Source organism: Eriocheir sinensis, chromosome 37 (assembly GCF_024679095.1).
Source record: "Eriocheir sinensis breed Jianghai 21 chromosome 37, ASM2467909v1, whole genome shotgun sequence".
Taxonomy (NCBI): domain Eukaryota; kingdom Metazoa; phylum Arthropoda; class Malacostraca; order Decapoda; family Varunidae; genus Eriocheir; species Eriocheir sinensis.
This window is the reverse complement of record NC_066545.1, coordinates 3,421,111-3,431,075: the sequence shown is the minus strand read 5'-3', so window position 1 is coordinate 3,431,075 and position 9,965 is coordinate 3,421,111. Positions and strand designations below refer to the sequence as shown.

Here is a 9,965-nt window from a genome sequence, read left to right as displayed (position 1 = left end):
CGGCATTGCCTCAGGAGGAGACACAATCGGGGTCCCACAGGGGAAAGAATTACTGTTTAGGGTCCCGGAGCCTCAGGGAAGGAAGGAGGGAGGGAGCAAGAGTGGGAGGTAGGGAGGAAAAGAGGGGGTGAGGAGGAAGAGGGGGGGGTAGGAAGAGGGAAGGGAGGGAGGGAGACAGATGCAGGAGGAAAGGTAGGGCAAGAAGAGAGAGGATAAATTTAGGGAGAGAAATGGAGAGGAGGAGGAGGAGAAGGAGGAGGAGGTAAATTGTGAGCATAGGAGGAAGAAGAGGAGGAAGTAAGGAAAAGAAGTAAGAGGAGGAGGAGAAGGAGGAGGAAGAAGAGGAAGAGGAAGAGGAGGAGGAGGAGGAGGAGGAGGAAGAGGAGGAGTTTAGTGGCTGGAGAGAGTAGTGAAAGAAGATTTTTTGGCCATTACGAGAGAGAGAGAGAGAGAGAGAGAGAGAGAGAGAGAGAGAAACCTGTCTTTGAATGGACTACGCAAAGGCATATAAATATAGCTCCGATTTTTGCTCTCTCTCTCTGTTACCGCCCAGTGGGGCAGTATTGGAGGATTAATGAGAAGCAGGCCCGTACGTTGACGCGAATCACATTTATTCGTTTTTCGGTCAAACCTGAAATACAGTGGTCCTTTAGTTACACAAATTGACACAAATTGACCATGTGACAAGGTAAGAAGCACGTGAGGGCGTGAATGTACTAAGTATACGCTACTTGACGACAATATGGCCTGTTCTCCTCGGCAAGGGCATAGAAGAAAAGGAGGGGCCCCTCAACGGGTCGTACCATCTCTCCTCCCCCACCCTCTCGCCGAGAAGGACGGCCTTTTACGTATATATCAGGCAAATGTCATATACCAGAAATATGTCAGTAACGTGTACGGTAAGAACTTACGTATTCTAGGCCTTAGAGAGGTAGACGGGAAGTACAACTTTTCGCCAGAGGTCTGACCACGACGAGGGCGCGTCACTTTCTGCCCTCCCGAGGAGGTCTCTTACATGAGTGTCCCCGCGTAAGCATTTTCCGGCTGCTGGCCCTGCCATACATGTTGACTCGTCAAAGATGCACGTGTAGTGATATTACGATACGCTGAGCTGACACTCCTGTCTGTAAACATCGAGCAGCCAACACCACTCTGCAGCTCTGTCCCCATCTTCACTACCTAAAACTTACACATTCTTTATTACACTATGTTTCCTTATATCATAGGTTTCCTTAAATTATCTTATATCATAGGTTTCCTTAAATTATCTACGAAGCCGCAAGCGACTTCACTGTGAATGTGGCATGCGGCGATAACACTCCCCCTGTCGAGCTCTGCTCGAAAGACGAGCAGCAAGACCTAAATCACCTGAATTTAGGGCTCCTTTTTTTTTTTTTTTTTTTTTTTCGTTCGTTTCATCGTGCTACTCCTTCCAGTAGGCAGAGTCGCGTTACTGGGCGAAGCATCACTGAATCTTTCGTCTTAACCCTCGCGCTTCGTACCACCCCATCGTCTCCGGGTACGGTTTCCAGTATCCGTCCCAACCTCCACTGCTGACGAGGGAGAGGTTGGCCGGACACGATGACAATATCCCCTGCTTGAAGATTTGGAGTTGTCAAGCGTCTTTGCCGTTGTCTAAGCGTTGGAAGATACTCATTTGTCCATCGTTTCCAGAACTGATCAGCGATGAACTGGGCATGTTTCCACCTCCGTCGATAGGTCTCGCCGATCGAGTATTCCCCACCCACAGATAAGGTATCTGGGCCACTCCGCAGAAGATGATGGGGAGTGAGGGCTTCCAAGTCATTGACGTCGGTTGAAACGGGAGTGATGGGGCGTCCGTTTACGATGTCTTCCACAGCACAGAATATAGTGTGGAGGCGTTCCTCATCTAGGACTTGCTCTCCTATTACCGCTTGTAGAACCTTCTTTACCGTGCGGATCTGTCGTTCCCATACACCTCCCATGTGTGATGCAGTAGGTGGGTTGAACTCCCACTCAATCTGTTTCTGTAAGAGTGCGTTTTGTACTCCCTTTTCACAGTTCCAAGCCTGCACGGCTTCCCTGAGTTCTCTGTTTGCTCCCGTGATGTTCGTACCGTTGTCCGATCTGACGCGACGTGGAGGTCCTCTACGCGCGGCGAACCTTGTTACAGCATTTATAAATGAGTCACCGTCCAGAGCAGCCAGGAGTTCCAGGTGAATAGCTCGTGAGACCAGGCAGGTGAACAAGCAACCCCACCTCTTCGTCCGGGTCCTGCCTTGTTTTCAGGAAGGGGCCGAAACAGTCGACTCCTGTGTAAGTGAAAGGTCTGTCCCCGGGCCTGACTCGGTCTTCTGGCAGGTCAGCGTGACGTTGTTTAGTAGAGATCCAGTTGATTCTTCGACACTTGACGCATGTTCTTGTAATCTTGTCAATTAACTTCCGACTCTTGGGGATCCAGAACCTTTCGCGTAGCCTCGAGAGGGTATACTCCCTCCCTGAGTGTCCTGTCTTGGTCTCGTGTACTTCCCTTATTATGAGTTCTGTCACCCTGGCTTCTCTTGGCAACAGTATGGGATTCCTTTGTTCAGGATGGAGAAGGGCATGTCGTAGGCGCCCGCCCACTTTGATCAGTCCGTCAGCATCCAGGAAAGGTTCCAACTTGGCTACTGTGTTATCCTGTACGGGGTGTCCTCCTCTTAAGTTCGTCAATACTCGAGTGAAATGTCGCTCTTGAACTAAGCGTAGTATGGCCAGTCCTGCTGCATCTAATTCGGCGACGCTGAGACGGTCTTTCTCCTGTACTTGCCCTTCCTCAGACAGGTTACAACGCCATCTTATAAATTTCCTCAGCCATGCCACATTCCTCTTTAGCTGGAACCATGATGAAGGATGAGCACATATCTTCTCCAGGACCTCTGCAGATTTGTTGATCTTCGCCACCAATATGATACCCTCCTTCTTTACTTCCGGATCGGTGTCGCCGATTTCGGAGATCGGGTATGGGTATTTTGGCCAATACTTTTCATCTTTCTTGAGGAATGGCGGGCCCTGAATCCACCTGCCTCCTGCGGCCATCTCTGTGCCCCATATTCCTCGACTGGCGTCATCCGCTGGGTTGTCCGCTGAACTTACGTGACGCCATTGCTCCGCCTTTGTTGCTTCATGAATGGCAGCAACTCTGTTCGCGACAGATGTGAAAGCGTCGTCTAGTGTTCCGTATATACTGTAGGACAGCAGTGCTATCGGTCCAGAACACAGAGTCTTTGATCTCCAACTCTAACGCTCCTTTCAGCTGTGTGTCAAGTCTGGCAGCCAGCACTGCGGCGCAAAGCTCTAGTCGGGGTATGGTTTGTTGTTTCAACGGTGCCAGCTTGGCCTTGCCAGTCACGAAGGACACCAGATGTTGTCCCTCATCAGTAGTAATTCTCAGATAGGACACAGCTCCGTATGCCCGCTGCGAAGCATCGCAAAAATGGTGTAGTTGTACGATGGACTTGGGGTTCGCAACACTCCCAGCGTACCACCGAGGAATACGTACCTTTGTGAGATGAGGTAGTTCCGTCAACCACCGTCGCCACATTGTCTTCCCTTCCTCTGTTATTGGTTCATCCCATTCAGCTTCTCGCCTACATTCCGTTTGGAAAAGGAGTTTGGCAGGAATGACTGCGGGGGCGACAATCCCTAAGGGGTCGTAGAGAGAACTGATAGTGCTCAAGAGTCCTCGTTTGGTCTCTGGCTTTTCGGGGACTTGGACACGTATTCCTAGTTCGTCCTTTTCTAGGTCCCACAAGATCCTAGGGCTCTTTCAACAGGAAGCCTGTCGTCGTCAAAGAACACTTCCTTAACACCTGCAGCTCGTTCTGTCTCGGGAACAGTTCGCAAAACGTCTTTGTGATTACATAACCACTTTGTGAGCCTGAATCCGCCTTTGTTCAGTGTCTGACGTAGTCGATGGAGAATGATCATTGCCTTTTCAGGGGTACTGACGGATAGGAGTAGATCGTCTACATAGAAGTTATGTCTCGCCCTCTTAACTTCTTCGTGAAGGTTCTTTCCGTGATCTTGAAAAGTCCGTTGCAGAGCGTAGCCTGCAGCGGACGGGCTCCATATGCCTCCGAACAAGTGGACGTTCATGCGATAGGTTGTTGGGGTTCCAGACATCTGAGGGCCAATCCACCACAGGAAGCGTAATGCGTCTCGGTGTTCTGGTACGACCCGCACTTGATGGAACATCGCCTCAACATCGGCCATCAGTGCCACTCTTCTTTGTCTGAACCTGAAGAGGATATCTACCAATTTGTTGTTGAGGTCCGGGCCTTGCATTACCTGACTATTCAGTGATCCGGTGTTACATGTCGCTGCACAGTCGAAGACTATCCTCACCTTTCCCGGTTTGTTAGCACTCAGCACAGGATGATGTGGAAGGTACCAGGTCGCTCCAGGTCTTGCTTCGAGTTCATGTCGCGGGACGCGTTCAGCGTGTCCTTCAGCAAGTAAGCTTCTCATTTCTTCCTGGTACCCCTTTGCGAGTGTTTTGTCCTTCAAGAGTCGTTGTCTTAGGTGAAACAATCTTCGCTCTGCCATCATCTTGTTGTCTGGGAGACCTGGTTCCTCTTGCCGGAACGGGATAGGGAATTGGTAATGACCTTTCACTTGGGTGGTTGTAGCCCCACAACCGTAACACACGCCGATCTTCGATGGACAGTGCTTGGTCGTTGTCGAGAAGATCCATGGGTCCGTGATCCCAAAAGTATTCAGGGTGCATGTTGGGTAAGGTCATCTGTGCTTTGCTGAGCTGACTAATCGCGTTGTTTCCGTGGAGCACTGGTAGTGGTCCGAGTGGTCCGTTGATAGTCCAACCTAGCGTCGTTCGCACAGCAAATGGTTCTCCGTACCTCCCACGTCGTATTTCCAGAGGGAGTAGTGCCTGAGGAACATCTTGACCAATGAGAAGATCTACCTCCTTCGGTCCATGCCAAGGAGCAGTGCCATGGAGGTGTTTCCAAGGGATGACGTCATGAACATTCGCTGCCGCCGATGGCAGGGTGGATGGTAAACGTTCCACAACTACAACTCTTGGGATAATGATGGAGCGTTTCTTTCGTGTTCTTAAGCTCGTCACCTTTAACCTAATTTCCTCGGTGTCCGCTTCCTCGTCACTCTTTAGCGTACTGATCGAAAGGCCGGCCTTCCTTTAGCCCGGAGCTGATCTGCAAGTTTCTGTGTACAGTATGATCGATCACTCGCTGGATCTAAAACGGCCCCGGTTACCGTCATCATCCCACTACCTTTGTCATCTTCAATCTTGACCTTCAATATGGGAAGCGCGATCTTTGTGGTGTCGTCGAGTCATGACCTTTCTTCATCAGGCTCCTCTTGTCGTCTCCCTTGTGACGACTTCACCCACCTATAAGGGTCATCTTTGTTGACCGTCACCAAGACGTTATGTCCTCGTGTGGAGTCTCTCTCCACCGAATTCTGCTCCGTTCTGGTCCTCGAGGTCGTGGCGTCCGGTGTTGCTTCCAATTTTATTCTCGGTCTTTTGTGCGCAGCAGTTCTATCCGGATGCGTGTCGTCAGATACGGCGGTCCTTTTGCTCCCACTCATGCGGGGGGCTCCACTCTGTTCGTCTCTATTGTACGTTCCTTTAGCACCCTGTGCACCCTTTTTGAGGTGTAAGTGGTGTAATAGGTGCGAGTGAACACCAGACAGCCGTCGATACCGCATCTTTTCTTAAGATGGCAATCTGCTATTCGGTGGTGCCGACTCAGACAGGCAAAACAGCGACGTTCGGCACGTATTACTGCTTCTCGTTTCACAGAGGTCATCCTGAGGAATTGTGTACACTCTCCGAGATGGTGGTCTTCCTTACAAAGGGAACACTTTTGTCCATCATGGACGGTTGAATCCGATGTTGCGGTCACTAAGCTTACTGGTTTCCTGTCGGGAAGAGGCTGTCTTGCTTCCCTTGACACTCCTTGTGTTTGTGCCTTTGAGGAAGTTTCTGCCTTCTGAACCATGAGTTTTACGAATTTCAGTATCCACTCAACGCCAGGGGTCTCTTCATGTTTCATCTTGTATCTATACATCTGATTGATGTAGTCATCCCAGAGCTTCCTTTGAATCGTCCTGTAAGCGTTTGTGTGGCCTCATATGTATCAATCTGCTGGAGCTTGCCAAGAAGCTTTAGATCCCTTATTGCATGTTCCAGTTCGTCTGCGAGCCTCTGGAGACCTTTCTCATCCTGGAGCTGAACAGGCGGACCATGTAGGACTTTCTTTGTTAGTTGGCGAATGTACTCATATTTGTCTCCGTGTCGTTTGTCGAGCAGCTCCCAGGCTTGTTCGTATCCCGTTTTATAGTCTTCTATCCTTAGACACCCTCTGAGAGCGTCTTTGACGGGGCCATTGTAGACATCGACGAGGACTTCCAACCTCAATCCGTCGGTTACTTCTGCAGATTCTAGGCGTCGCTGGAGGCTCTCTTAAACTCCCAGAATTCTCCACAGGTTCCCTCACTGAATTTCGGCAGTGGTCTTTGAGCTAAACTTATAGAGTCATAGAGGTTCACTCGCCGGATGTCTTCCTGTAGTTGGCAGTTTTGTGTTCTGGCACTTGCTGACCCTTGTAGCATTGGGGTGGAGCATCCTTTCTTCTCGGGGCATCCTGACGGGGCGGTGGATGTCGCTGGACTGGCCAGTCGCCGTGACGGCTCCAGTGGGCATTTGGGTTACTAGAGTCTTCACCGACTTGGTGACAAGGATTCCATCATCGGAATCGGACTCTCCTTGTTGAGGAAGTTGAGATTCATCTGCACTTGACTCCTCGTGGTGTGGGTCCGGTATTATCTGACCGTGACTCCCCCTGGTGAGGGACAGTGGGACCATCTGTGGTTGACTCCCCCTGGTGAGGGACAGTAGGATTATCGGTACTTGATTCGTCCTGGTGAGGTGGCTCAGGGCCAGAGGGTATGACATGTTCACTTGCGATCGATCCCGACCCAGCTGATGTGCTTGCACCGTCTAACACCTGTCGTTTTCGGTGGAAGGATGCTTGCATTTCAGTCAGTGATGTTACTGTTTGTGCTAGAATCCGGCAAACATTACCCATCACCGTTGCCAATTGTTGTTCTTGCCTTGAGGGCTCGCTATCGCCCTCGTTTCTTCTTCCTCCATCTGAGGATTCTTGAGCAGTTCCACTATTCTCCATGGTGGACGGCTTCAGCTGAACGGATGGTACTACACCAATCAATTTGTCGCTTGGCACTTGTCTTATTCCCGGTCTGGTACTCGCTGCCTGGCACCGCTGTATATGTTCAATTGATCGTACCGCTGCATCTCTCGTTCCCTGGTACCGCTGTTTGTTCAGTTGATAGTACCGCTGCCTCTCTCGCTGCCTGGTACCGCTGTGTTTGTTCAATTGATAGTACCGCTGCCTCTCTTTAATATGGTTCACAGGGGGAAGCTATCACCGGTATTTCCACAGCCACACTAACAGCCTACCAGTCGTGTTCATAATGTAGTCATACCATTAATATCATAACCGTATTTCTGCATACTACGGTGAGCACACGTACATACATGAAGCCTTACATGTAAATACACGAACACACGCAAACACACGCCTGTGACCGCCGAGGGGTGGCTGAGTGGCCCCTCCCTTGTACCCGATACACGCAGGGTAATGCCACGCGTACGTACGAACACACACTTGCCCGTGGGGCAGCGCAGAAGCAACAGCGCCGCTCAGAGGCGGCGCCCTCACACGCACACGCACGTACGAACACACACTTGGCGGTGGGGCAGCGCAGGAGCCACAGCGCCGCTCAGAGGCGGTGCCCTCACACGCAAACACACGTACGAACACACACTTGGCGGTGGGGCAGCGCAGGAGCCACAGCGCCGCTCAGAGGCGGTGCCCTCACACGCAAACACACGTACGAACACACACTTGGCGGTGGGGCAGCGCAGGAGCAACAGCGCCGCTCAGAGGCGGTGCCCTCACACGCAAACACACGTACGAACACACACTTGGCGGTGGGGCAGCGCAGGAGCAACAGCGCCGCTCAGAGGCGGTGCCCTCACACGCAAACACACGTACGAACACACACTTGGCGGTGGGGCAGCGCAGGAGCAACAGCGCCGCTCAGAGGCGGTGCCCTCACACGCAAACACACGTACGAACACACTGTGGGTGCCCGCTCCGTTCCAGAGGAGCCGGGCGTACGTACGCATAAACGCACAAACAGTCCACTTCCGCAGTTGAGGTGAGGCCGTGGGCACCCACGACACTCCGTTGGACACCGCCGCTATACCAGACACAGTACGCACGAACACACTCAGCGAAGAGGCGGTGCAGCGAAAAACGACGCCAGCTCCCACCCCGAGGGGCGGCGCACACGTGCGCACGTACACACACTTGCGCACAGCGGGTAGACTCCTAATTCGAGGGGCAGCGCACAGGCCGCCCACGAACCCTCGTAGCTGGGGCGATCACTGTCTTGCACTCGAAACAAGCTCTCGTCGTGGTCGCAAGAGGGTGGACGTCGGGGCGTGGACTGTAGCTCCATCAAGCCATGAAATACGTTTGACAGTTACCGCCCAGTGGGGCAGTATTGGAGGATTAATGAGAAGCAGGCCCGTACGTTGACGCGAATCACATTTATTCGTTTTTCGGTCAAACCTGAAATACAGTGGTCCTTTAGTTACACAAATTGACACAAATTGACCATGTGACAAGGTAAGAAGCACGTGAGGGCGTGAATGTACTAAGTATACGCTACTTGACGACAATATGGCCTGTTCTCCTCGGCAAGGGCATAGAAGAAAAGGAGGGGCCCCTCAACGGGTCGTACCATCTCTCCTCCCCCACCCTCTCGCCGAGAAGGACGGCCTTTTACGTATATATCAGGCAAATGTCATATACCAGAAATATGTCAGTAACGTGTACGGTAAGAACTTACGTATTCTAGGCCTTAGAGAGGTAGACGGGAAGTACAACTTTTCGCCAGAGGTCTGACCACGACGAGGGCGCGTCACTTTCTGCCCTCCCGAGGAGGTCTCTTACATGAGTGTCCCCGCGTAAGCATTTTCCGGCTGCTGGCCCTGCCATACATGTTGACTCGTCAAAGATGCACGTGTAGTGATATTACGATACGCTGAGCTGACACTCCTGTCTGTAAACATCGAGCAGCCAACACCACTCTGCAGCTCTGTCCCCATCTTCACTACCTAAAACTTACACATTCTTTATTACACTATGTTTCCTTATATCATAGGTTTCCTTAAATTATCTTATATCATAGGTTTCCTTAAATTATCTACGAAGCCGCAAGCGACTTCACTGTGAATGTGGCATGCGGCGATAACACTCTCTCTCTCTCTCTCTCTCTCTCTCTCTCTCTCTCTCTCTCTCTCTCTCTCTCTCTCTCTCTCTCTCTCTCTCTCTCTCTCTCTCTCTCTCTGTACAATTTGATTACCTGGATATGGGTAATTAACTAAGGTGTCTCCCCCCCCTCCTCCTCCTCCTCCTCCGTAAATTCATATACATAGCCACCCTTCCTGTAGCCTACTTCTTTTAATTAAGTAGAGGTGTGTGTGTGTGTGTGTGTGTGTGTGTGTGTGTGTGTGTGTGTGTGTGTGAAATATGGTTCTTGTTTCTCCCTTCCTTCGCCTTCGTCCCCATCCTCTCTCTCTCTCTCTCTCTCTCTCTCTCTCTCTCTCTCTCTCTCTCTCTCTCTCTCTCTCTCTCTCTCAAGGATGTGGTCTGGCGCCGTTAGTCATTTGTTCCGATTGATTAAATCCCTGACTCCCCTCCTTGTCTCTCCTCTCCCTCCATTTCCCTCTCCCTCCCTCTCTCTCTGTCTCCCTTTCCTTCTCTCCCTTCTCCCTATGTCTCCCGTCCTCTCTTTTCCTATTTACCTTTTCCTCTCTTCGTTCTCTCTCCTTCCCTCTTTCTCCCCTGTTGTGTTCTCTCCATTCC

General features: G+C 51.3%; 1 long non-coding RNA gene across 1 annotated transcript; it reads right to left on the bottom strand.

The window, feature by feature from the left end:
• Window positions 1–8,625: 8,625 nt before the first annotated feature.
• LOC127008437 (uncharacterized) lies at window positions 8,626–9,347 on the bottom strand. The gene is made up of 2 exons (XR_007761081.1): window positions 8,947–9,347; window positions 8,626–8,666 (listed from the first exon to the last, which is right to left on the bottom strand). It is a non-coding gene; the product is annotated as an uncharacterized LOC127008437 (long non-coding RNA).
• Window positions 9,348–9,965: the final 618 nt, after the last annotated feature.